Below are 27,629 nucleotides of genomic sequence, written 5' to 3'. Positions count from 1 at the left end.
TATTATAGATTTCCAGCCATCACTGCGGCTCTTTATACCCCTGACAATAGCTGCAGCAAATAATTTGAAATGCTGTTTTATACATTTTTTTTTTAAAGCACAGCCCACTCTTAGAGTTATTAAATTTGTATCCAACTATGCAGGTTAGGTGGCCTAGTGGTTGGAGCCAGAGAGCATTTGGCTTCTCTCCTTGAGAAATAAAGACCCCACATAGATTTCAATATTAGTAATGTGTTTTGCAAGGGTGGGTGGAAAATTGTGTGGGTAACTCTGACAATCCAGCCCCGCGATCTCATGTATTCTGCTCCCGTTAGCGTACGCAGGACTGACAATAGAGATTATTCGCGCAGCTGCCGACAATATGTAATGGGACAATCACTCACAAATTCCATATTACGAGGCCACTGTTGCCATGCAGGTCTCATGCACTAGAGACTCCTGGAGGCAAATTCACTGTGTGCGTAGTAAATGGTTAAGATTGGTTGGAGGTGCCCATACATGTACAATCATTATTGTATGTACAATCGGTAAACTAAAAATATCGGGTAAATTCACTGTCACCACTGTCTGGTTGAATGGAGCAGACAGTCTCCAACTAGCTACTCCTAAAAGGAAAAAAAAAACGTTATTTACAACCTAGTTAGCAAATCAACAATTTATAAGAAAATAATAAAACAATGTGGTAGTATGACTTTGACTCTTCAGAGGGCAGATTCGTTGTAGCAACAATCAGAACAGGCACAAGACTGAACGATAAAATCATTAGTTTTATTCTAAAACTACATACACATAGCCTAATTTAGCCCACAGATAAATATGTGTCCGGCAGAACAGATTGGTTTGATAGAAAGAGAATAGAGATGAAAAGAAACAGAATGTCTTTAACAATTTCCGCCGCCCGGACGTGAAACTGTGTCCTCCTCTGTCCTCCTTGTGTCCTCCCCTATTATTATTATTATTTATTGTATTTATAAAGTGCCAACATATTACGCAGCGCTTGTGTCCTCTTCTATGCCCCTTTGTGTCGTGTATGAACGAAATCCCTGCCAGGAAACTTGGGTGCAGGATACAGCCGATATATGGCTTACTCTGCTCCTGCACAAGTCCCGGCGGCGTTAATTACTGTTCCCCCTCCAGGTCAATGTGGATGGTCGGGAATTATGTAATTTGGCTTCCAGCTATTGCTGGAGGCCAAATTACAGTGTTTTAAAAGTAACTTCAGCTCTGCCTTCTGATGGAGCCGAAGTTACTCACTGAGCGCTGCTATAGCCGTAATTCCTATTATGGTCTATGGTGGCACCAGCTGTGCCCAAATCTCCTGCACTGTATTCCACTTGTTCTCTTTGTGTTCCCCTGTGTTCTCCTCTGCATGGGCACAGTACAAGGAGTCCCTGACATTGCAGCAGGTTGGAGGTTAGTATTGGCAGGTGTTCACAAGTCAGGAACTCCCTGCATTTTAACTATAAGATGCAGTGATTTTTTTCCCCACTTTGGGCGGAGAAAAAGCGAGCCTTATAGTCCAAAAATACAGTAACACACAGCCGCCTCTATTCAGGTGAATGAGTTTGTGACCCCTTACCTATATTCCAAAAAAGGTACATATCAATTGACATAGCAATTTGCAGTATCTCCAATCCAGGAAGCAGGGCTCTGGCAGAAGAATTTGGGGCGCTTTGCAATTTGTTCAGGGCTCTAATCTAATATAAACAAGACGCCACTTGCCAGGGTAAACTTTATCTTGTTTTAAATATTTCTTGTTCACCCTTTTTTTGTTTTCTGCTGTAAAGCTTATTTTCAGATATTTTTGTTAGTGCCATAGTGCAAAAGGGTTAAAACCTGTGCCATACTGCTGGGGGGAATTTTCCATACTTTCTGTTCTTATGACTATTCGGGTTCAGATGTAGACTCTAGTTATTACTGGAACAGAAAGGTACTCTGTGACTAAAAAACACAGAAATATCCTAAGTGGTCCAGTAAGCCTGGTCTTTCATTTTTTTTTATTTTTTTTGCTTTTTACACTTCCTGATTACTGTTATTGGCTAATAGTAATCAGGAGGTCAGGAGCCAATGAAAACAGTCTCCTGAGAGAGTCACAGAACTCTGCTGTCTTTAGACAGCAGAGATATGTGTCGGCGATGATGTTTTATTGCATCCCGGGCAGGGGATTGGGCAGCGTTATTACGCCGCATCAGTCTTAGGCAGCCCCAAGTGTGGTGAAGTTTTAACTAAGGCCGGTCCCAAAGCGGTTAAGAATTGTTTGCTGATATGTTGAAAAACACTTGACATCTTTTGCCTGGGTCATATTATATCACAGTAAGGACTATTTAGAGCAGAGGTGCACACACTTTTTCGCATTGTGAGCTACAGTGGGATGCGAAAGTTTGGGCAACCTAGTTATTTGTCATGATTTTCCTGTACAAATTGTTGGTTGTTACGATAAAAAATGTCAGTTAAATATATCATATAGGAGACACACACAGTGATATTTGAGAAGTGAAATGAAGTCTATTGGATTTACAGAAAGTGTGCAATAATTGTTTAAATAAAATTAGGCAGGTGCATAAATTTGGGCACTGTTGTCATTTTATTGATTCCAAAACCATTAACCAACTAATTATTGGAACTCGAATTGGCTTGGTAAGCTTAGTGACGCCTGACCTACATACACAGGTGAATCCAATGATGAGAAAGAGTATTTTAGGGGGGTCAATTGTAAGTTTCCCTACTCTTTTAATTTTCTCTGAAGAGTAGCAACATGGGGATCTCAAAACAACTCTCAAATGACCTGAAGACAAAGATTGTTCACCATCATGGTTTAGGCGAAGGATACAGAAAGCTGTCTCAGAGATTTCAGCTGTCTGTTTCCACAGTTTGGAACATACAGAGGAAATGGAAGACCACAGGCTCAGTTCAAGTTAAAGCTTGAAGTGGCAGACCAAGAAAAATCTCGGATAAACAGAAGTGACGAATGGTGAGAACAGTCAGAATCATCCCACAGACCAGCACCAACGACCTACAACATCATATTGCTGCAGATGAAGTCGCTGTGCATCGTTCAACCATTCGGCGCACTTTACACAAGGAGATGCTGTATGTGAGAGTGATGCAGAGGAAGCCTTTTCTCCGCACACAGCACAAACAGAGCCGCTTGAGGTGTGTTAAAGCACATTTGGACAAGCCAGCTTCATTTTGGAATAAGGTGCTGTGGACTGATGAAACTTAAATTGAGTTATTTGGGCATAAAAAGGGGCGTTATGCTTGGAGGAAAAAGAACACAGCATTCCAAGAAAACCACCTGCTACCTACAGTAAAATATGGTGGTGATTTCATCATGCTGTGGGGCTGTGTGGCCAGTGCAGGGACTGGGAATCTTGTCAAAGTTGAGGGACGCATGGATTCCACTCAGTATCAGCAGATTCTAGAGACCAATGTCCAGGAATCAGTGACAAAGCTGAAGCTGCGCCGGGGCTGGATCTTTCAACAAGACAAAGACCCTAAACACTGCTCAAAATCCACTAAGGCATTCATGCAGAGGAACAAGTACAACGTTCTGGAGTGGCCATCTCAGTCTCCAGATTTGAATATAATTGAACATCTGTGGTGTGAGTTAAAGAGAGCTGTCCATGCTCGGAAGCCATCAAACCTGAATGAACTAAAGATGTTTTGTAAAGAGGAATGGTCCAAAATACCTTCAAGCAGAATCCAGACTCGCAGAACCTACAGGAAGCATTTAGAGGCTGTATTTTCTGCAAAAGGATGATCTACTAAATATTGATTTCATTTACTTTTTGTGGTGCCAAATTTATGCATCTGTCTAATTTTATTTAAACAATTATTGCACACTTTCTGTAAATCCAATAAACTTAATTTCACTTCTCAAATATCACTGTGTGTGTCTCCTATATGATATATTTAACTGACATGTTTTGTCGTAACAACCAACGATTTATACAGGAAAATCATTACAATTAAAAAGGTTGCCCAAATTTTCGCACCCCACTGTACTTTAAGAAAATAAGCAAGTCAAAATGTTCTACCTACAGTATGTACAATTTTAGGAGCACACTTGTATATACAGAATGGAAAATGTAGCGAGGTCGGAATCTAACATGAAGGCCTTCGCGATCTACCGCTAGCTACCTAATGGGCACCCCTGATTTGACATGTGTCTAGACTAAGTCCCTCTTTTCTTTTTTTCTCACTGTAAGAGGGTAAGAATCCAATGCTCTAAATGACAGTATCTGCAGTGAAACAGCATAACCTTGTCTGATAAGTAATTACACATTATAAAACTCACGTGTAGCTGAGGAAAACACTTGGGATTTGCAAGCAGCAGATAAAAAGCTCGGCAGTTCAATATTTGTCTGTATGGAAGTTTCATATAGGAAGCATAATCGTTTACCTGAGGATGTCAAAACTTCAAACCTAGGATTGTTATTCTTTAAAAGAAAAATAAGACTATGTGATCCCAAGAAAGTCCTATAAGAGTTGAACTAAATACACAGATGTTTATCTCATTGTGACGATTAATGCCACTACTCAGTTATCTGATTGCTGGTGATCTGCGGAATCGCCAACAATGCAGACACTATACCCGATTATGTGTGATCCGCAGAATCACCAATAATGCCAGTATAGCAAGACTGAGAGCAGAGAGTGTAGTGATTGGTGTCACGGTAACTATAATGCTTTATTGAGGCCTCACCAGATGGGCTGGTGAGGTAGGAACAGTACACTGCGTGTGTACTAACCTACAACCTCCAGCAAGCTGGGGAAACAATACTGAAGAGACTGAATCTCTCGAGGATCGGGTGATTCAGACTATACTGCAGGCAAATGAACACCCAAGGTGCGGGTGCGTCATACTGAACTGCAGTTTACGAGATACAGTAATACTAAAACAACAGGCATCTAATGAGTAGGTAACTAGAACTAACTATATCCTAGCAGAGCTGCTTAACCAGCGGAGCTGGCGCAGTTAATACCTCACCAGTGGTGAGGGCCCACTGGTGAGTAGATTGGTCAGATAGGCAGGGTTCGGCAACAGAGAGGTAAGTATCAGTACAGAATTGTGAAGCAAGAGAATAGTCAGCAATCAGGCAGAGATTCAGCAACAGGCAGGCAGATAGGCGAAAGTACAGGAACAGAAGACAGGATCAGGGTCCGAGTAATAGCTAAGAGTCATACACAGGAGATCAATACAGAAGCAATAACCTAGTCTGGGTGTGAAATCCGTAGCATCAACACCCGGGAACTAGTCTAAACAAGTAGCAATAACAGAGTAGCAATATCCTAAGCTTGGGGGTGAGGTCCTTGGTCTCAACCCCCCGGGACCAGCCCAAAGCACAACAGAACAATCACACAGCAATCCCAAGCTTGTGGGTGAGGTCCCCGGTCCCAACCCCCCGGGACCAGTCTAAAGCACAACAGAGCAATGAGACAACAATCCTGAGCTTGGGGGTAAGGTCCCCGGTCCCAGCCCCCCGGAACCAGTCTAAAGCACAACAGAGCAATGAGACAACAATCCTGAGCTTGGGGGTGAGGTCTCTGTTCCCAAACCCCCGGGACCAGTCTAAAGCATAACAGAACAATGAGACAACAATCCTGAGCTTGGGGGTGAGGACCCTGGTCTCAACCCCCCAGGACCAGCCTAAAGCACAACAGAGCAATGAGACAACAATCATGAGCTTGGGGGTGAGGTCCCTGGTCCCAACCCCCCGGGACCAGTCTAAAGCACAACAGAACAATGAGACAACAATCCTGAGCTTGGGGGTGAAGTCCCCGGTCCCAACCCCCCGGGACTAGTCCAAAGCACAACAGAGTAACAGCAATATCCTAATCTAAATGTGAAATCCTTGGCATCACACCTGGGATCTAAGCTGACAGATAACAGAGCAATAGCAATATCCTAATCTAAAGGTCTGAGCGCTGACACACAAGCATTCACGACAACAGACAAGGACAGCGTAACAATTCCTGGTTTAAATACTGAAAGCAGATTCAAGCAGCCCCGTCCGAGGGGCTGAGCCAGCCTGCAAGGTAGATTAACAGGTGGAAGTCAGCTGACCACAATGTCAGCTGATCTGTCTCCTCCGCCCATAAAGGTCCTTTTGCTCCATGCGCAGGCATGTGGATTTAAGCTGCTGTGCAAGATAGATTCCTGTCCCCCCTGAGTTGGGAAGCGACACCCGGGATGGCGTGGCCGCAGAGGTGACATCAGGTGTGAAAGCAGCTGCGCTGCTTTCCCCCACAGAGGTAACATCTTCGATCGTTACACTCATCAGTTTATTTTCACCTCAGGTTTCCTTCAAGCGTAGTTGTGGTTGCACGCATTCACCTGGAATTAGACATTTCTGTTAAATGGAGGGCAAATTAGATACATTTTAAAGGAAAAAAACCTTTTGCCATGGGATTGTGCATGCGGCTGCAATTTCACGGAGGCCCGTTTGACACTGGACAGATCAAAAACTGATTCGTGAAAAATCTTTATTAACCAAATAGCAGACTATTTGTAGGAAATTCTAGCTAGTTTTACTAGAATGCTTAGTGCACAGTACATAAAAATTCAGGAGACGCATAGCATGGTCCTTTTCTCTTCCCTGGTTTAGTTGAAATTATACTGTATTATGTGTTGTTTTATCTTTTTTATTTAAAATAAGTGTACTTATATTTAATGCACAAAGCAGCACAATCACACTATTACTGCAACACTTCTTACACTTGCGAAATGCAGAGACATGATTTCTACATTTAACAAAAATCTATACTATTCAGAGTTAAGTGGTAAAATAAAAAAAAAATAAGAAGTAGACTAGCAAGAATGCATACAGCCCAGCCAAAAATGGAAAGGAATTCACACATTTATTGTAAAAGTGGAAGTAGGACTCAGACACTGCAGACATCTGCTATGTCTCACCAGTACTCATCAGCCAGGATAGTCTCACTTCATCTCTAGTATGTTTACTCTGTGCAGGCAGACATGTGACATTTTGGTGCGTGGGTGTTTTAATGGGAACTTTTTTTTCTCTATTCTAGAAACAAGACACTGGTCAAGCATTGCTGGACATGGTCTTCAGTCACTTAAGTCTCAAAGAGAGAGAATATTTCGGATTACAGCACAGTGAAGATTCACTAGACTCACATGTGAGTGTGTTGAACAAATAAAATGTTTGTTTTTTTGTTTGCTTATAAGGGCTTTAGTGATTTAAAATGCAGACCTAAAGGTTTCTTCAGAGTCACTTCAACACAAGCCGGCCCAACACACAGTCCCCTGACCCAGGGCCTTCCCTACTATAAAGCCCAAACAAGCAGGGCCAAAATGCATTGAGTTGTACTGCATATAGTATTTTTTTTCAACAATTTTCACACTGTGATCCTCGCATTATTATCTATATATACAGTGGCTTGCAAAAGTATTCGGCCCCCTTGAAGTTTTCCACATTTTGTCACATTACTGCCACAAACATGAATCAATTTTATTGGAATTCCACATGAAAGACCAATACAAAGTGGTGTACACGTGAGAAGTGGAACGAAACTCATACATGATTCCAAACATTTTTTACAAATAAATAACTGCAAAGTGGGGTGTGCGTAATTATTCAGCCCCCTGAGTCAATAATTCGTAGAACCACCTTTTGCTGCAATTACAGCTGCCAGTCTTTTAGGGTATGTCTCTACCAGCTTTGCACATCTAGAGACTGAAATCCTTGCCCATTCTTCTTTTCAAAACAGCTCCAGCTCCGTCAGATTAGATGGACAGCGTTTGTGAACAGCCGTTTTTAGATCTTGCCACAGATTCTCGATTAGATTTAGATCTGGACTTTGACTGGGCCATTCTAACACATGGATATGTTTTGTTGTAAACCATTCCATTGTTGCCCTGGCTTTATTTTTAAGGTCGTTGTCCTGCTGGAAGGTGAACCTCCACCCCAGTCTCAAGTCTTTTGCAGACTCCAAGAGGTTTTCTTCCAAGATTGCCCTGTATTTGGCTCCATCCCTTTTCCCATCAACTCTGACCAGCTTCCCTGTCCCTGCTAAAGGGAAGCACCCTCAGAGCATGATGCTGCCACCACCATATTTGACAGTGGGTATGATGTGTTCAGAGTGATGTGCAGTGTTAGTTTTCCGCCACACATAGCGTTTTGCATTTTGGCCAAAAAGTTCAATTTTGGTCTCATCTGACCAGAGCACCTTCTTCCACATGTTTGCCGTGTCCCCCACATGGCTTGTGGCAAACTGCAAATGGGACTTCTTATGCTTTTCTGTTAACAATGGCTTTCTTCTTTCCACTCTTTCATAAAGGCCAACTTTGTGCAGTGCACGACTAATAGTTGTCCTATGGACAGATTCCCCCACCTGAGCTGTAGATCTCTGCAGCTCATCCAGAGTCACCATGGGCCTCTTGGCTGCATTTCTGATCAGCGCTCTCCTTGTTCTGCCTGTGAGTTTAGGTGGACGGCCTTATCTTGTAGTTTTACAGTTGTGCCATACTCCTTCCATTTCTGAATGATCGCTTGAACAGTGCTCCGTGGGATGTTCAAGGCTTTGGAAATCTTTTTGTAGCCTAAGGCCCGGTTCACATTAGCGGTTGTTTGCCAAACGGACCGGATGACCTGACCGGATCCGGACCGGATCCGGATCGGAACCGTACGGTTCTGATCCGGATCCGATCCGGATCCGGTCAGGTTGCATCAGGTGGTAATCAGGATGCGATCCGGATCCGTTTGGCAAAGTTAACGTAAAAAAAAAAAAAAATGTTGGGGTCTGGGAGGTCAGCAGAAGGGGGACCTGTGGAATCAGGCCCTCTGCTGTTTAGCACTCACCTCCACCTCCGACATGCTGCCAACATCCTGCCAACATCTCCAGCTCGTGCTGCTCCACTCCAAAATGCTTGCCCATGTGTCCCCAGCCAATATCGCCGCAAAAATCTGCATAGGAAGTGGGGTAGAACATCCGGATTTCTCAGCCAGTGTGTTGTGCGGCCTCCGGTTCCCATTTGTTTGTATTGGCCGGATGGTGCAGTCCGGCTCCGCCCCGGATACGGCTGCCGGAGGGGCCGGATGAAAAAATAGCGCATGTTGGAACGGAGGCCGGAGTCCGGATCCGGCCCGGATCCGGTCCGGCTCCGGTTCTGCAGAACGGACCCATGTGAACGGACGCATAGGCTTTAATTGCTATGCCGTGCGTCCGTTCCGTCCGTTCTGCAGGCGGTGCGGCTCCGGCACGGCGATTCCGGAGGGCCACCGCAAGTGTGAACCGGGCCTAACCCTGCTTTAAATTTCTCAATAACTTTATCCCTGACCTGTCTGGTGTCTTCTTTGCACTTCATGGTGTTGTTGCTCCCAATATTCTCTTAGACAACCTCTGAGGCCCTCGCAGAGTAGCTGTATTTGTACTGACATTAGATTACACACAGGTACACTCTATTTAGTCATTACCACTCACCAGGCAATATCTATGGGCAACTGACTGCACTCAGACCAAAGGGGGCTGAATAATTATGCACACCCCACTTTGCAGTTATTTATTTGTAAAAAATGTTTGGAATCATGAATTTCGTTCCACTTCTCACATGTACACCACTTTGTATTGGTCTTTCATGTGGAATTCCAATAAAATTGGTTCATGTTTTTGGCAGTAATATGACAAAATGTGGAAAACTTCAAGGGGGCCGAATACTTTTGCAAGCCACTGTGTATATCCTATATAATAGTCCTCCTGCGTCCCTGTGCCCAGTGCGGTTTGCCAAGCACGCACGGCACGCAGGCAGACTTGGGACAGCGCGGGGGAGGGGGGGCAGGTGTGCGCGTCCCTGGCATGTGTGCGCATCGAGACCGCGCGGGCATTGCGGGAGATGGGGAGTGAGGGGCGTAGCAGCCAAGGCCTAGTGCCCATTTTTAAATGAGTGGGGCTTTAATTTAGTGTATATATATATATATATATATATATATATAATAGAGTAAGTGCCTCAACCTTCAAGCAAGAAGAAGAAGTAGCGCCCTGCCCCCAGGGTCGGTCCAAGCAAGAAGAAGGGGCTGGTCCAAGCAAGAAGAAGAAGTAGTGTCATATCAAACCAAGGGCAAAAAGGGATAATTTGCATATGTAGTAGCAGTGCATTGTGGGTAACCACAAATGTTCACTTATAGCTGAATTATTGCAGATTTGCTTCTGTTTTAAAAAGGAAAATTACACCAAGCTTTGCTTTTTTTAGTAGAAGGGCTTTTTGGTCTCTTTTATCCTCCTATACATTCTTAGTAGTTTGGGTCACCCTGAGCTGCTTAGTTACTCTGTTGTACTGGTCCAAGGCCTATTTCATACAGCCTTATCAATCCCTGCTATGTACTGATGAGGACCAAGCGTCTGAAATAGGCTGTCACATGTGGGTTTGATATGACTGTAAAACTTAAAGCTATAGGCTTGCTTGACTTACCAAGGGTGAAAAGGAATAATTGGCATGTTTAGTAGCAGTGTATTGTGGGTAATCACGAATGTTCACTTATAGCTGAATTGTTGCAAATTTTCTTCTGTTTTAAGAAGGCAAATTACACCAAGCTTTGATTTTTTTAGTAGAAGGTCTTTTTGGTCCCTTTTATCCCCCTATACATTCTGAGTGGTTTGGGTCACCCTGAGCTGCTTGGTTACTCTGTTGTACTGGTCCAATCCCTATCTCATACAGCTGTATCAATCCCTGCCATGTACTGATGAGGTCCAAAAGTCTGAAACAGGCTGTCACATGTGGGTTTGATATGGCTGTGTAAAATTTAAAGCTATAGGCTTGCTATACACCAGTGGTTCTGGATGCTTGCTTGGCTTACCAAGGGTGAAAAGGAATTATTTGCATATTTAGTAGCAGTGCATTGTGGGTATCCACAAATGTTCACTTATAGCTGAATTATTGCATATTTTCTTCTGTTTTAGGAAGGCAAATTACACCAAGCTTTGTTTTTTTAGTAGGAGGTCTTTTTGGTCCCTTTTATCCCCTTATACATTCCGAGTGGTTTGGGTCACCCTGAGCTGCTTGGTTACTCTGTTGTACTGGTCCAAGCCCTATCTCATACAGCCGTATCAATTCCTGCCATGTACTGATGAGTACCAAAAGTCTGAAACAGGCTGTCTATATATGGGATTGATATGACTGTGTAAAATTTAAAGCTATATGGTTGCTATACACCAGCGGCTCTGAATGCTTGCTTAGCTTACCAAGAAGTAAAAGGGGGAATTTGCATATTTAGTAGCAGTGAATTGTGGGTAACCACAAATGTTCACTTATAGCTGAATTATTGCAGATTTCCTTCTGTTTTAAAAAGGCAAATTACACCAATACAGTGTGCGGCATTGCAGGAAGTGACGACAGTGGAACGCACGATGGAACACGGAAGAGGTGAGTCATCCCCGCCCGCTGCCTCTTACTAATAGTGGCGGCTGCTACTGTGCTTAAGCTGGAGGCGGAGTGCACATGGGGGACCCAGGTGAGGGGGGGGTTTCCTGCTGAGCTTAAGCTGGAGGCAGAGCACACATGGGGGACCCAGATAAAGGGGGGGTTTCCTGCTGAGCTTAAGCTGGAGGGGGAGACCCAAGTGAGGTAGGAGGGTCCAACCCCCCCTCCCCGCCGCTGTGCCCAATTCCCCCTTCCTGCCCTCTACCCTCTTATGCGGTGTATGCTACGCCGCGGGTCGGCTAGTATGTATATAAAATCGGACATATGTGTGTGTGTGTCTGTGCCGCCATCACTCGAAAACACCTTGACCAATTTCAACAAAACTTCTTTGGGCGAGATATTTAATAAAAACAATAAAAAACATAGATAACGCCATAGTGTAGCGTTTGTAAAAAAAATAGCTGGCAGTCTAAGGGTTAAGCGACTTGCCAATACTATTTTCTTTTGCTCAGCCTCCATTACAATTTTCTGGCATAAACAAACTGTGCACTGATTTTCAATTGAGGGTGAGAGAGAACGACAGCTGATTTACTGAGACCAGCTTATCAGCTTCTGTTTTTGCATTTCACTGCTGAGCTCCAACTCCGTTTTAAATATCAACACTGCACCTGGAAGGAAAGCATTCCAACTTCCCATTAGTTTGTGACACACAGCCGCAAAGGAAGTCTGTTACTGACAACCTCAAACACCGCTTCCAATTTTTGGCTGAATATTTTAGCATTGACAGGAGGTTTAAAGGAAACTTTCCTCCGTAACTTTTATTTACAGAGGATAAGAGCAGCAATCACATGCTGCCACTACGTGTGGACATTCTGTTCCACATTAAAAAGAAAATCTTTGGGTAGATCTCCAGTTATGAAAAAGATTAGACTGCAGTAATCATGTTAGTCAGCTTCTGACAAAGTCAAAGTCATTACTGGGGGAGGGGGGGGGGAGGGGGCTTAGTGTTGTTAGTCATGTTGCACCGCGTGTTGTGTGCAACACGCATGGGAACATGAAAGTCCATTGACCCAATATAAGAAGGGTTCCCACACGTTGCAATGTAATGAGGTCGGGAACACTTTATCCCACAACACATGCAATTTTTCATTGGTTTAATTGTGTTGGAGCTGCCAATGTATGCGCTAAACCAGACTCTGCCATGTGCTGGCAATCTGTGCACAAAATCCTGTTTGTGCAATTGTTGACTACAGTGAATGAGCCCTAAAGAAATCAACTTTTTGTCTCTTAACAGAAATAGCTTAACGTAACTGTCCAACAAACATAACAAGGGTATACCTTCATCCCCCAAAACATCAAATTAGTACAATCCTTACGGTAATATCCTATTCTAAATAAGTAACTCACTGATAGTGAGCTACGTATCACCAGGCTATCACATGAGGATTACTGGCAAGTCCAATTGCTGGTTTCACCTGTGCAATGGCCAAGCTTTAAGAGCATTATTCAGATGAATAGTAGCTATGAGGAGTGAGGTTTTTGTGCCATCGAGCTGTCCTTCAGCACCATGGCAATGCTACCACGCTCCCCCGGGAGATCCGTCTCTGTCACCTGCCGTCCGTCCGCTAAATCACAAAGGTCCCTGGCATTTATCTGTCATGTGCCGCTAGATGGCAAGCTCTCTTGTCAACTTTGCTCCCTGTCCCCTCACAGCCATGCCATTTAAAAAAAAAATTAAAGAACGTAGCCTCGTCCCTGTCACCCCCCCCCCTCCCCCCCAAACCTCTGCGGATCTCCTTTGCTCTGCAATACATGGGGAAGAGCGTTAGGAACTTCAGACCTTCTCCTGAAAGGTCTAAGTTAATTGTCAAGTTTGACAGTACCCCGGCACCATGAAAAGGGAAATAGGATAGGGTGAAATAAACTTTCTGTGTGATAAATTCAGCCAAGTGAGTTACTTTGCACCCCCTCCCGAGTGCTAATTGCAATAGGCTTTTAGAACTAGCCAGCACTTAAGGCTGCCAGGTTAGATAATTGGATAGGGCCCATAGTCTCATAGGTTTAGGTATAGCTTCATGGCCCATTAATCCTATAATTTATGTACCCACCTTTTCCCACAATCTCAAAGGGGCCTTGCCATATAGTTTTGCTTTCCACAGTGGATATGGTTACTACCACTCTAAACCTGGAAGTGCCTCACTTAAATTGAGCCTGTACGGAAAAAATAAAAAGGATAAAATAGATACTTACCACAGATGATGGATAATACAGAGGATTACCCGGATCCTATTACATCCCACAGTTCTCACACAGGGTAGCTTTGTACATATCCAACAAGACCTTGCCATATATTTTCTGATGGTCGCATTCCCTTCTTAATAATGAGCCTCAAAATTGGCAAATGCAGCAACAATAACCCTAAAATATTTAATGCAGGAATCATGACCCTCAAACAACAAATGCTGCAGTCATTGACCTACATGAGCATACGTTAGCTCACGTATGAAATGCAGCACACATTACCATGTTCAAGAAATGAAGGAATCATTTCCACACATATCAAAATATAAAAATCATTACCCCACATATGAAATGCAGCAGTCATTGCCCACATATGAAATGCAACGGTAAGTACCAACTTATGAAAGAACAGTGCATTTCCTGTAGTGAACAACAGTAAGTAATGTCATGCAATTTAAATGAACAAAAGCTTTGCACTAGATGTTCCACCAGTATAAACAAAAAGCACCAAGTGTTGCAGCACACCAGCTCTCTTTACACAGCTTGATAAAGATCGGGGATGGTTTGAAACTGTTGGTGTAAACAAAACTTTTGATTTGCTCCTTAATAAAGAGAGCTGGTGTGCTGCAACCCTTGGTGCATATATATATATATATATATATATATATATATATATATATATATATATATTCTGTCCTGGGAATGCATTAGTGCTTTCTTCTAACCCCACCCTCCTTCTGTAACTTGTCATTTATGAAATAGCAGGGAGTGGGGGTCCAGAAAACATTAGCATCTGAAGCTCTGTAGCTTGTGCCTATTATAGGGAAGGGAGGTCTGAAGAATAGTAAGTTAAGGACAGTGCACTGTAAACACAGGATCCTGGATAATGTTCTGCAGCATAATGCGCAGGATCCAAAGTAGTGTTCTGTAGGTGCCTGTAAGCCAGGGGTCCCCAACCTTTTCAGGCCCGGGGACCACTTTCTGACCAAATATAGCTAGTATAGTGCCCCCCCAAAGGCCATCGATCGGTTACCTTATGAGCAGGCGGCCGCTTCCTTTCTTAGATTCCCCCAGCCGCTCTCCTCTTAGCAGCATCTCGTATTACAGCAGCGCGTGCGTATTGCGGCTGCTGTAAGGAGGGAAGGAAGCAAGGCAGCGGCTTCCTGTAGCGGCGATATGCATCGCCGTTACCATGGGAACCGCTGCCCTGCTTTCTTCCCTCCTTACAGGAGCGGGGGCGAGATGACAGACCCACGGCCCACTGCCGGTCCGTTGGCAGTTTTCCACCGGGCCGCGGCCCGGTGGTTGGGAACCCCTGCTGTAAGCGATAGTGTTTTGTAAGTGCACGATAGTGTTCTATAGTTGGCAACTAAGTGACCCAACTGCAAGGCTCCAGAAAGGTTATGAGAGCGGTGTGAAGCATATCAGCATTTTGTAAATACCTACTTTTAGAAAATGTTTGCATAGTCCTAGCAGGTTCTATACTGACAGATTTATATATGTACAATACTTATTTTTGTTATTTTATGTATATTCTCATTAAGAATAAACAGCATAAAATGGTTGTGGATTTGTGGAAATTCAGAAATGTAAAACGTTTTTCCTGTACATATGAAGAGAGACAAAGGCCCAGTCATAAATTGCAACTACCAGTTTATCCTTCAGTAAGCTGCTCCCTTTGTCAAACTGTCACTAGACTATTGCCTGCTTGTCTTGTCAACAATATCACATAATTAGAATATCATAATAATTAACCACTTTAGGATCCCTGGTATGCATAGCTACGCCCCTGTAAACTTCACGTGCGGATCAGGGGGGTAGATATGCGTACTGTTGCCTTACCGCCGCATTCATGATTCCCACGCTGTTTTCGCTTGCTTCGCCATCACAGCCCCTCCATCTGTGATCGTAATGCGAGAATCATTTATTCTCAACCCTGATTGTCTTCAGAGAGCTTGAAAATGCAATGCAAGCTCTCAGACCCCATGCTTCCATGTTCTATTAATAGAAACACAGTCTCATTAGCACCATCTTGTGATTAAAAAGTAAAAATACACCTAATTATACCAGTATACTGTTTTACATAGAAAAGGTATTATTAGTTTTTTTTTATTATTTTATTACATTTAACCCCTTCCAACCCTGCCCCACAGTTACAGAAATAAAGCACTTGTTAAAAAAAGACAAAAATTACATAATTTAAAATGTTTTTACATAAATAGTTACCTTAGGGACTTTTTAAATATGTATGTCATGAGAGTATATTACTGTTAAATTTTGCAAACAAAAAAAAAGTCTTGTAATAAGTGAAATAGTATTAAAAATCCCTAAACGAAAAAATGCTCCTTTATTTCCAAATTAAATATTATCACCATACATTGTACTAGGGACACAATTTAAACGTTGTAATAACCGGGACAAATGGGCAAATAAAATGTGTGGGTTTTATGTATCGAAGCACGTTTTATTTTAAAACTATAATGGCTGAAACCTGAGAAATAATGTTTTTTTTTTCTTATTATTCCCTTTACAATGCATATAAAGTAAAATAATTCACAGCAAAAAAAGACCACTCAAGGAAAGCCTAATTTATGGTGAAAAAAAATATATAGATCATTTCAGTGTGATAAGTAACAATAAAGTTATCGCTGAATGAATGGGAGAAGCGCTGAAATGTGAAAATTGTTTTGGTTTTTAAGGAAAAAACTTATGATCCTGAAGTGGTTAAATATTACATAACCTGTACAGAGTACCCAGATAGCACTCCAACAGTTCTGGATGGGCACAAAAGGGTGATTTGCATATTCAGTAGTGAGTAATAATGGGAGATCTTTTTTGCTCTCATAAAATTGAATTGTTGCAAATGCCTTCTGTTGCAAGAGGGCAAATGTATATTTATTATTAGAGGTGGCGGCTGTTGGCCAGTGATAGCAGTTTACTGAAGTAGAAGGCTTCCTGTCAGGTTAAATCATCGTTTGTGCATGCATACAATGTGACATGTGTATGATCAATCAATATTTAGCAGCACAGAAATAACCTCAGAAAGTGTCTTGAGTTCTAAGGTCCTGCTTTTGTGGTTTTCGAGATTTAAAAATCAAAATGTAGATCCGTTTTGTATTTTACATTTACTTTATTTGATTTATGCAAAGAGAGAAGCAAACATCTGGGAAACCATTTAAAAGCAATAATCAAGTCTGAAGGCCACCACTGCTGCCTTCATTTAAAATGGACCTAAACTCTTGCACAAGACAGAAGGAAAACATAGAGAAATGCACCCTGTATGTATTAAGAGAGTTTGGCCTGTCTAATTCCTTCTCATCTGTGACTAATCACAAGATGTAATTTGACCTCTCCCTGTGTCACATGACTGCCACGGCAGAGATGGCAGATAAACTCATTTGAAAGCACAGGCTGTTAACAATATGTCTGCTTCCATGAATCAGGAAGTAGAAATAGTGCAGATTTATTTTAGGATTTGTATCAGCTGTAACAAAGAAATGTTTTTTGTTTAAAGAGAGTTTGAAGCCAATTTAAAAACTTGTTTTTACCTGTTATTTAGGTTAAGGAATATGGGCAGTGCTAAAACACCGCATTCCCTTGGCGGAACAAGGGTTTTATACTCCGCAAATTCCTGGGGCAAAAATCCACAACTTTCAAAGTCGTGGATTTTGCTGCCCGGGGAGGCAGAGCTTAGCGCTGTCGCTCTGCCTCCATTAGCGTCAATCCTCCACTGATCGTCGCCTCTCCCCACCACTCTCAGTGGAAGAAGACTGAGAGGTGGCGATCAGCGGGGATTGACGTGAGTAGAGGCAGAGCTACAGCAGTAAGCTCTGCCTCTACCAGGAAGTGCTCCCCGGTGTTTGCCCCGGGGATTTGGGGGGTTCTGCCGCGGGAATGTGGCGTTTGGGCACTGGCCCTATTCCTTAACCTAAATATCATGTACAAACAAGTTTTTAAATTGGCTTCATACTCCCTTTACAGGTTATTGTGTTGTTGCGTATCTTTTAGAGCAGAGAGGACGTTCTGAGTTCAGGTCTGCTTTAAGAATGCCAGCTGTCTGGTTGCTGTGCTCTTCTTTTGGTTTCAGTTATTTCTTATTGTTTGTGTCACTTACCTGAAGTAGGCATAAAGCCAATGCTGTCCAAACACCTGAAGTGCATAATTGTTTTGGCTTGGTAATTTAGAAAGCATTAAAGGCCAAGAATCATCACAACAACCAGGCAAGCGGCACTCAGCAGTGGATCATTATGTCCTTCTTTCAGTTCAGGTTTTTATTAACCTCAGTTTATGTGCTTTTTTTGTTAACTGACTCTTTACAATATGTTCACCATGTGTGTTTTCTTATCATCTTTACAGAGATGGCTAGAGCCCAGCAAACCAATTAGAAAACAACTCAAAGGTAAGTTTGACAATGTGGCTCTACCATAATAAGGTATGGATCATCTTTCTTCAGGTGGCAACTTTCTTCCAAAATGCATTTTCCATTAAACATCAGTAATTGACCTGATCAGGCAATTCACTGCCTATTACAATAATTCAGAGCCCATCACAATAATTTTATGCTACAGTATCCTGCGTTACTAACGAGCATTACTGTTAGTAACGCTCATTGCCGTAGCAACACTAATTGAGTAACACGGGTCATGATAATAGCGTAACTCCCAGTACATGCTGCCGGTTGTAACAGTAATATTATCACAATTTTGTGCATCAACCCCCATGGTCCTTATTCAATTAACTTTTTCTCTGAAGTTTTATCATCTGTTTAAAATACTTTTCAGCACTTTGCAATTGAAATACTGTCAAAAATATTGAGAAGTGTTTTCTTGCTTGGCCTAAATGGCATGATTAAGTGTGAAAATATCACCTAGAAGAAAAAGTTAACTGCATAAGGCCGCATATTTGATGCTCACTCCTGGCGAAAAGTTATTCACCACCTTTACAATATAGTACTGTGTAAAGCGGAATCCTATGATAGTACATGCTTCTAATCTGGGCTGTTTCTAGGCTAAACAGCACTGAAAAAATAAATCGCTTCGCCCATCCTGAGGAAACATAGGCTACCTTTAGCCAACTCTTTTCTAGTCTCCATGGCTCCAGTGGTGTTTTTCATGAAGTGTCCTGCTGGCATGCACCGACTCCACTGAAATGCAGAAAGGTGTGTTACTTCTCCACGTCACTCTGTGCACCATTCTGCATGGAGGGCGACTTCAGGATCTCTAATATTGGGGGACACCCCTGGCTACAAACCTGTAGTGGGGGAAAGGGGAGTTAAGATATTTACCTCAGTAGTTGGAAGCCTCTGGACAGTCCAGAGGCTTCATGAATCCTCATAGATCCCACTGTCCCAGCATAGAGTCCCACATCTTCTGACCACACACTCTAGATGAGCACATCTGGACTTGGCATGCATGAGTAAGGTGCGTGATCACCCTTTTTAACTGATAAACTGGGAGACAAGCAGAGGAAATACCAAATTCATTGCTCTGCCTGGAAACCTACAGTCTTAACCTGGCCGTGGCTGCAGCGGGTGGGCAAGGGAAAAATAAATAATGCTGCTGTGTGAGTGGCACGTGCCCCGGATCAATGGGGTGCCCTGGATGTCCTCCAGGCAGAGTCAGCAGTGGTGCCTCAAAGGCGGGCATGCTGGGAGCTGTGGTGCATCAGTTGGGGGTATGCTGGGTGCTGTGGTGCCTCTGTGGGCATACTGGGTGCTGTGGTGCCATGCTGGATGCTGTAATTCCTTTATGTGGGTATGCTGGGAGTTGTGGTGTCTCAATGGGAGGCCTATGGGAGCTGGTCCACTAGGTGACTAGAAGGTCAGGGAATGCTATGGGGGAACTATCAGATAACCTGGCGGCAGGCCAGCCTCCCAGCAGAAAACCAGACCAGCCAGCTCAGAAGCCAGGTAATTCTGTCTAGTTATGTTTTGCAGGGCAGGCCTACTTAGTACTTAGACCGCTATTAAATTCATGAAAATTTAGCTCCACCCACAACAACACCAACATTCTGTGCATGAACACCAGCCACACCCATTTTGAGACTGGATTGGCCAACAGTCCCCTGGCTCTCATAGGATCCTAGCAATGCCCCTGGTGCATAGCATGTAATATTTGAAGAAAACACTTCATGTACCGCAATAGATTGTTGCTGGGTGTAGTTTTTTTCCCCTCTTTATGTGCCAACACAAAAATGCATACAGCAGTGCTTTCAGAAAACACAATTCTGCGCAGTGAACAAATGTGCCCATCAGACAGCGCTGTTTATGCACTGCCTGATGTCCCTGCACATTATACACTGATACACAATACAACGTGATAGTACCAGAATCTGTGGGGTCGTGTAGCACCCAGAATCTGTGGGGTGAGAGGATGAGGAGTTTTTACAGACTCGCAGTGAGCGCTAGCCTACTAACTGCCCTGATCAGTTCCCAACATTTCTTCATCTCTGAAAGCTGAAGAGATGCTTTACCATACATGCATATGTACAGAACCTATCAATATTCTTTCACAGACTTTTATTTCCTTTGTTCATCCATACAGGAGGCTTTCCCTGCTATCTTCTCTTCAGGGTGAGATTTTTCATTCCAGACCCCAATACACTACAGCAGGATCAAACCAGGTAATCCGGTGTAATCTTGGCATTTCCCATTTAATTATTAAATCCTTATTTATTTGACCTTCATTTCCCAAAGAAAACATTGGATTAGGGTAATGATTAATGACTTGCATGGTTTAGATTAGTTTATTTATCTAGAGCAGGCTATTGCTGGAATACAAATAGCTTTGCTCCTCTGTGTTAAAATATATGCCTCCGTCACATACTTTTCTTGTTTTATTTTAATAATTTACTATTACCAGTATGAAGTAGACATGTTTAATATTCTTATTGCTGCTGAAGGCTAAGGTAAAAACTTTTTCTAGTCTCTCATTCCATAGCATGTGGAAACATGCAGGAGGATTGTTAGAAATTATGCTCTCAAGTACCCTTTCACCTAATCTGTAGTGTGCCAAGAAACATTCTAGGTATGTAGGTATGTGTACTTTAAAGTGAACAAAAGTAAGAATCCGGCATATCTCATTATTGACATTTTTACTTTTGTTGCTGAGTGCTTGCCTCACATACTGCAATGGGATTGCATAATCGCTATGTCATATCACCAACAAATGTGTATTGCCATTGTGTTTCTATTATGTGAAACATGTCACTTCATTATAATGGGTAGTTGTCTTTCTGCCCCCCTCTCCAGTGTTGCTAGCCTAGCCGTGCATGCTATACCTCCAGACACTGGCATTGACCTGAGGAACTGAGAGTGTGCCCGCAAAACACCCCATGCTGTGCTCCGATCCCCTCTGTACCTTCAATGTACTGTATGCAGGGGCAGGCAGCCTGTCACGCACCCCCTTCGCAGTAGCGTTCCTACCTTAGGGCGCGGGGGGCGTGGCGCACCGGGTGCCAGACAGCCAGGGGGGTGTCGCCTCGACCCCCCTACACCTGACTAAGGAGGGGAAGAGCAGCGCTAGGAGGAGGGGTGACAGCAGGGATAGCGGCGGGGAGGGGGGAAATATCCCCCCCTCCCTCACCTGGGTCCCCCTCCTTCTGCCTCTCTTCTCCCCCCAAAAATGCGGGCAGCAGAAGGCGCAGAGGCGCAGAAGAGGCACGTGATGGCGACGCAGCGTTCCAGGCTGATACGCGGAAGTTTAAACATTAATTGAGGAGCGTAAGAAGATATAAAAGGTATCTGATACCCTTTGTCAGGGGAGCCGCTTTCAATACGCGGAAGTAACGTGAGTATTCTCCGCACCAGCCTGCTCGCTGCCCACTGCCCCCGGCCCGCTGCCCGCATTTTTGGTTGGAGAAGTGAGGCAGAAGGAGGGGACCCAGGTGAGGGAGGGGGGGATATTTCCCCCCTCCCCGCCGCTATCCCTGCTGTCACCCCTCCTTCTAGCTACACGGGGGGGAGCACTATACTACCTAAACTGGGGGCCACTATACTACCTAAACTGGGGGCCACTATTCTACCTAAACTGGGGGCCACTATACTAGCTATATTGGGGGCCACTATACTGGGGCCAGCTAAACGGGGGGCCACTATACTAGCTACACTGGGGGCATCTATGGTGGCCACTATATTACCTATACTGGGGGGAGGGCACCATACCAGCTACAATGGAGGCAACTATACTATCTAAACTGTGGGCCACTATACTAGCTATACTGGGGCAACTATGGGGGCCACTATACTAGCTATACTGGAGGGCAGCTGTACGGGGGCCACTATACTAGCTACACTGGGGGCAGCAACACTACCTACATTGGGGACAGCAGCTATGCTGCCTATCCTGGGGGCAACTATACTAGCTATATTGGGGCAACTATACTACCTTCACTGGGGGCAACTAGCTACCTATACTGGGGGCAACTGCTAGCTACCTATACTGGGGGCAGTGGCGGCACCGGGGGGAGGGGGGTGCTTTGGGTGCTGAAGCACCCCTTAAAATTCTCCAAGCACCCCCCAGCGTGAACTGACTTTCGGCATCTAATAGATGCCGTATCAGTTCACCGCAGCGGCAGAGCAGGGCTATAGTAAAATGTCCGAAGCCCTGCTCTGGAGACTTTGGGAGTTGCTGGCTGCAGAGGATCGTGGGAGCTGCGCACTGGACGGAGGCCGGAACAGGAGCTCTGCTGCAGGTGAGTAAATGTTTTTTTTTTTTTTTTTAATTTATATTAGCAGCCAGGGGTAGCGTTTATGTTCTGGCCAGGTCTGCTACACGATTGAAGTGTTTTCTGGACAGGTCTGCCCCACGATTGCATGTATTTTCTGGTCAAATCTGCTACATGATTGCATGTATTTTCTTGGCAAATCTGCCGACATGATTGAATGTATTTTCTGGGCAAATCTGCCGACATGATTGCATGTATTTTCTGGGGAAATCTGCCGACATGATTGAACGTATTCTCTGGGCAAATCTGCAGACATGATTGCATGTATTTTCTGGGCAAATCTGCTGACATGATTGAACGTATTCTCTGGGCAAATCTGCAGACATGATTGCATGTATTTTCTGGGCAAATCTGCAGACATGATTGAACGTTTTCTCAGGGCAAATCTGCAGACATGATTGAACGTACTCTCTGGGCAAATCTGCCGACATGATTGAACGTATTCTCTGGGCAAATCTGCACACATTACGTGTATTTTCTTGAGAAAACGTGCACAATTATGTGAATTTTCTGGGGAAAGGGTCACCAAAACTTGGGTCCTCTGTCTTTGCGTTGCACTTTTAAAGGGAACCCGAGGTGAGAATAATATTGAGGCTGCCATATTTATCTCCTTTTAAGCAATACCAGTTGCCTGGCTGCCGTGTTGGTCCTCTGCCTCTAATTCTTTCAACCACAGACCCTGAACAAGCATGCTTGTTTCTGGTGTGATTCAGTTCACTACTGCAGCCAAATAGATCAGCAGGGCAACTAGTACTGTTTAAAAGGAAATAAATATGGCAGCCTCCATATCACTCTCACCCGGGTTCACGTCAAATTACAGTTAGCTCTGCCCTCATCCGGTCATGGCTACGTCCATTTTTGCCGCAACGCGCTTCGCGCTCCGCATGTTATAGTGCCACCCATTTTTTGCCCCTTTACTTTTTTTTGGGGGGGGGGGGGTGTCTTATAATACCCAGCACCGGGTGTTAAATGCCCTAGGTACGCCACTGCCCCTTCCTGCTTCCTAAGCAGTGCCTCTGCTTTAAATGTGGCCACACTCCGCTCTCCACTATCTATCCAATGTTTAGTATGCAGAGGCAGGCAGCTGGGCTTCTGTATTGCAGCTTAGGGTCTTTGCTTGATGACCTCATAAAAATTTGTGTTTGTAAGCAAATTTTTGCGAGCTATTTTTTCCACAGGTAATTAATGGGAATTCACATGAGATGTGCAAATTTATGCTACAAGAAGTAAGTCTTTTTTCACGCATATGAAATCGCAAACACGAAAACGCAAATTATAGCAGAAGTGCTATTCTCGTTTGACTTTTTTTAGATGTGTGGCAAATGCATTTTTGCACATTCGCAAAATGCACGTTAGTTGTAATTCATGTTAAACCTGCATTATGTAGATTGAAGTACTAGAAGGAACATTTACAAATAAAAAAACAAACAATTAGGCTGCATCTTTATATTTCTTAGTAAAGTATTACCATTTTGAGCCTCAGCTGATCTACATTGTTGGTCATGGTACTATATAGCGAAAGTGCAGGCATTACCCTTCTTCATGGTGGGTTAAGGTTAGTCGCCCTAGGGGTTGGGGTGTTAAGGTAAGGTGCTCATCAGGACAACAGAAAAATCTTTAAATATTACCGATATTTTATTATACGAATGACGCAGTAGAATATCGGTAAATTTACCAATATTCTATGACTATTTCCTGCTCCATTTTCAACTTGCACCTATATCAAATGTACACAAGGGTGTTGCCCCAAGGTCACTGGAATCCTCTGATTCGCTTATCAAATGTAGTCCGCCACCCGGACCACATGGTAAAAGCATTTTACTATTTAGCTGACACAGTTGGGTAAATTATTTTTGTTTTTGAAGTAGCTTTAGGGTCTGTTTCCACTACAAGCAGATTGGATGCAGAAAAACTGACTCCAATGAATGCCTATGGGCCTGTTTCCACTAAATGCATTTTTTCTGATGCAGATTTTCCCATAGGTATTCATTGAAGTCAGTTTTTCTGCATCCAAGCGTTGCTGTTCTTTTTTCTTGTTTTGTTTTTCCAGAAATGAGGCTCAGATAAATAAATCACTAGAAAAACATTGCTTGTGGGTTTTTTTTATTTTTGTAGTTCCAGGAGAGTATAGCAACTCTGAAAATATTAATTATATCACATCGAATTATTAATCCTGAGTCGTACTACCCTTTTATTTGAAAGGGAAGGCTACTGTAACGATTTATGTCAGCAAGAGACAGAATTCTGATTATTAGGTGATCTGCAGTATCACCTATAATGCAGATATATACCTGATTATAAGGTGATCTGCAGAATCACCTATAATACTGGTATATCAGAAGCTGATGTGACAACAAATATAGATGGTGTTTGGTGCAACAGTAATACTGATAAGAGCTATACCTCACCAGAGGAGCTGGTGGGTACAATCAGTACAGTGCCCTCTGGTGAGAGTAGAGTGGTCAGACAGATCGGGTTTGGCAACAGACAGACAGATGCAGTACAAAATCGGAAGGCAGAGTCTGGAAGATATAAACAGGCAGGGTTGGCAACAAGATCAGATGAGCAAAGGTACAGAATCGCTGAGCAAGAGAGAGGTCAGAACGAGCCAGAGTCATATACAAATAATATACAGTAAAGTAATGCTTAAGGCTATCAAACAATTCCTATCTTGTGTGAAATCCCTGGTTTTCTCCCGGATCAAAACACCAGAACTATAAGGGTCTGAGCGCTAACACAATGTATTCACAACAGCAGACAAGTTGCGAGTGACACAGCAAGGCTTTTGAAGCAGAGGAGACTCTCCAGGCACGCCCCCTGCGATCAACCAATGAGGAGCGGCGAGCATCTCCTCTGACGTCAGCCGGTCAGCTGATGCGCCTCCTCCCCACATAAAGGTCCTGCCTATGCGCGCGCGTGCATGACGAGGCAACCCTATGTGCAACTGACAGTTCCGTCCTCAGCGTGCTAGACGCCTGAAGCCCGGATATGCTGCTAAACAGGGAGCTGGGAGGCAGTTGCGGTGGTAGCGCTGTTCACCGCGGCTGCCTCTCCAGCGTTTGTTACAGCTACATAATACTTGATGATCTATTTTGCAAAGTGCTGTAAAAACATTGCGCTGCAGCATGATGTATTCTGAAAGATTCCAACATCCCCAAGCCTATTACATACAGTATAACTGAACTTGAAATATGGCTCAATCAACTGCTATTTACATCCCAGTCTCTTTTATTCTGCTGTAGCTAGAAAGGTAATTGGTAATTTAGTTCTATTTTGGGTGCAGCTTAATTGCATTTCTATGGAACGATCAAGGAACAACATAGTCTTTTTTTCTGATGTAATTAAATCATTTCTTTTTTGTTTAGCTATGCTATTTATTGGGAAGGAAATATTACGGTAATTAATGTGTTGTTCCTTTAGTATAAACATGCAGTCATATTGTTTCTTTAGCTTCATGTATTTTTGATTTTAAAGGCAACGCAAAGTGAGAGGAATACAAAGGCTGCCATCTTCATTCTCTAATAAATAATGCCAGTTGCCTGGCTGTCCTGCTGAGCTTGTGACTTTAGTTGTTTTTGAGTCGCACACCTGAAACAAGCATGCAGCCAGTGGAGTCAGACCAGAGGCAAAGCATGGGATCTGCATGCTCATTCTGGGTCAGTGACTATTAGACGCAGAGCATCAGCATAGAAGACAGGCAGCTGGCATTGTTTATTGCAGAATAAAGATGGAAGCCTCCACCTCTCACTTAAAGAGAATCTGTATTGTTAAAATCACACAAAAGTAAACATACCAGTGCGTTAGGGGACATCTCCTATTACCCTCTGTCACAATTTCGCCGCTCCTCGCCGCATTAAAAGTGGTTAAAAACAGTTTTAAAAAGTTTGTTTATAAACAAGCAAAATGGCCACCAAAACAGGAAGTAGGTTGATGTACAGTATGTCCACACATAGAAAATACATCCATACACAAGCAGGCTGTATACAGCCTTCCTTTTGAATCTCAAGAGATCATTTGTGTGTTTCTTTCCCCCTGCATCTCTCATGCACTGAAGTTTCAGGCTGCTCTTTTCTTCCTGCAAACAGCTTTGCCCTTGTCTGTAATTCCTCACTATGTGAAAGCCCAGCCAGCTCAGAGGACGATTTATCCAGCTTGTAAAAGATAAGAGAGAAGCTGCTCTAATCTAAATAACACACAGGCAGTGTGCATAGAGGGGCCTGGAAGGAGGAGTTCATAGCAGAACCACAACACTGAAGAACTTGGCAGCCTTCCAGACACAGGCTGACAAGTCTGACAAGAGAGAGATAAGTTGATTTATTACAGAGACTGTGATAGTACAAAGTGCTGCAGTGAGCCAGAACACATTAGAATAGCTCTTGGAACTTGTAGGATGATAAAAAACAGGATGCAATTTTTGTTACGGAGTCTCTTTAAGGTTCCCTTCAAGATGAAAACATGTAAACATTACAGTTGTTGCAGTGAACTCACAATCCAGAGCTGATCCATTTATTGTACATCTGTTTTTCTTGAGGAGAATTCATTGTAGGTAAGATCAGGGTCATAACAATGTGTGCCCCCAGCCAGTTGTGCCCGAAGTATTAGGCATCCCCCCTCCCCCCATATATGCAGAGTCGTGAGCAGAGTATATTGGAGAAGTTACTGACTTCTCAGCATCAGGATCTCTGGTCAGCCAGGTCACAGTGTAATGAGGGGCGCTGTTGGTGGAGCCAATGAGAGGGAACACTGCAGCCTGGCTGAAGAGAGATCCAGGTGGTGGGAGTTGAGTAACTGCTCCAGCACATCCGCTTGTGACTACTCTGCCACTGCCGGGGGGGGGGGAGGGGGCACTGGGGGCTGTGGCACAGGCTTGGCCTCATGGCTCTGCCCCCAGAGGCTGTTGCCCCCCCAAGCTTTTACCTCGGCCTGGCCCTGAATGGGATGATAGATTTGTAAGTCTGTAAATGGCTGGTTTCAAACTTGCCTTGCTTCTGCTTCCTAGTTAAGCCTACACAGGACACAGATGTGAGACAAGGACACATGATTGTGCCCAGCCGTTCCCAAACCTGTTGCAACAGATTACATTCTCCTTCATGCTCTTTGAGGAAAATGTATATACAATAACTTAATTATTTCTAATTGTCACTCTGTGCTATTCCTCAAAATATACTTATTTTGCATTTTAGGCACTTATATTTCTTGCAACTAAAAAGTGACATCTTAGAGGGACGGTAAGTTGAATCTGTAAATTAATATATTATTCTATTGAAATGTGGCATCTTAAAAA

At 43.6% G+C, this 27,629-nt stretch overlaps 1 pseudogene; it reads left to right on the top strand.

Moving 5' to 3' along the window:
* LOC137519365 (tyrosine-protein phosphatase non-receptor type 3-like) overlaps positions 1 to 27,629 on the top strand; it is a 259,943-nt pseudogene that overhangs the window by 110,534 nt on the left and 121,780 nt on the right.

Source organism: Hyperolius riggenbachi, chromosome 5 (assembly GCF_040937935.1).
Source record: "Hyperolius riggenbachi isolate aHypRig1 chromosome 5, aHypRig1.pri, whole genome shotgun sequence".
In the NCBI taxonomy this organism is placed as follows: domain Eukaryota; kingdom Metazoa; phylum Chordata; class Amphibia; order Anura; family Hyperoliidae; genus Hyperolius; species Hyperolius riggenbachi.
Note: the sequence above shows the minus strand (reverse complement) of the source record. Positions and strands in the feature narration are given on the sequence as shown.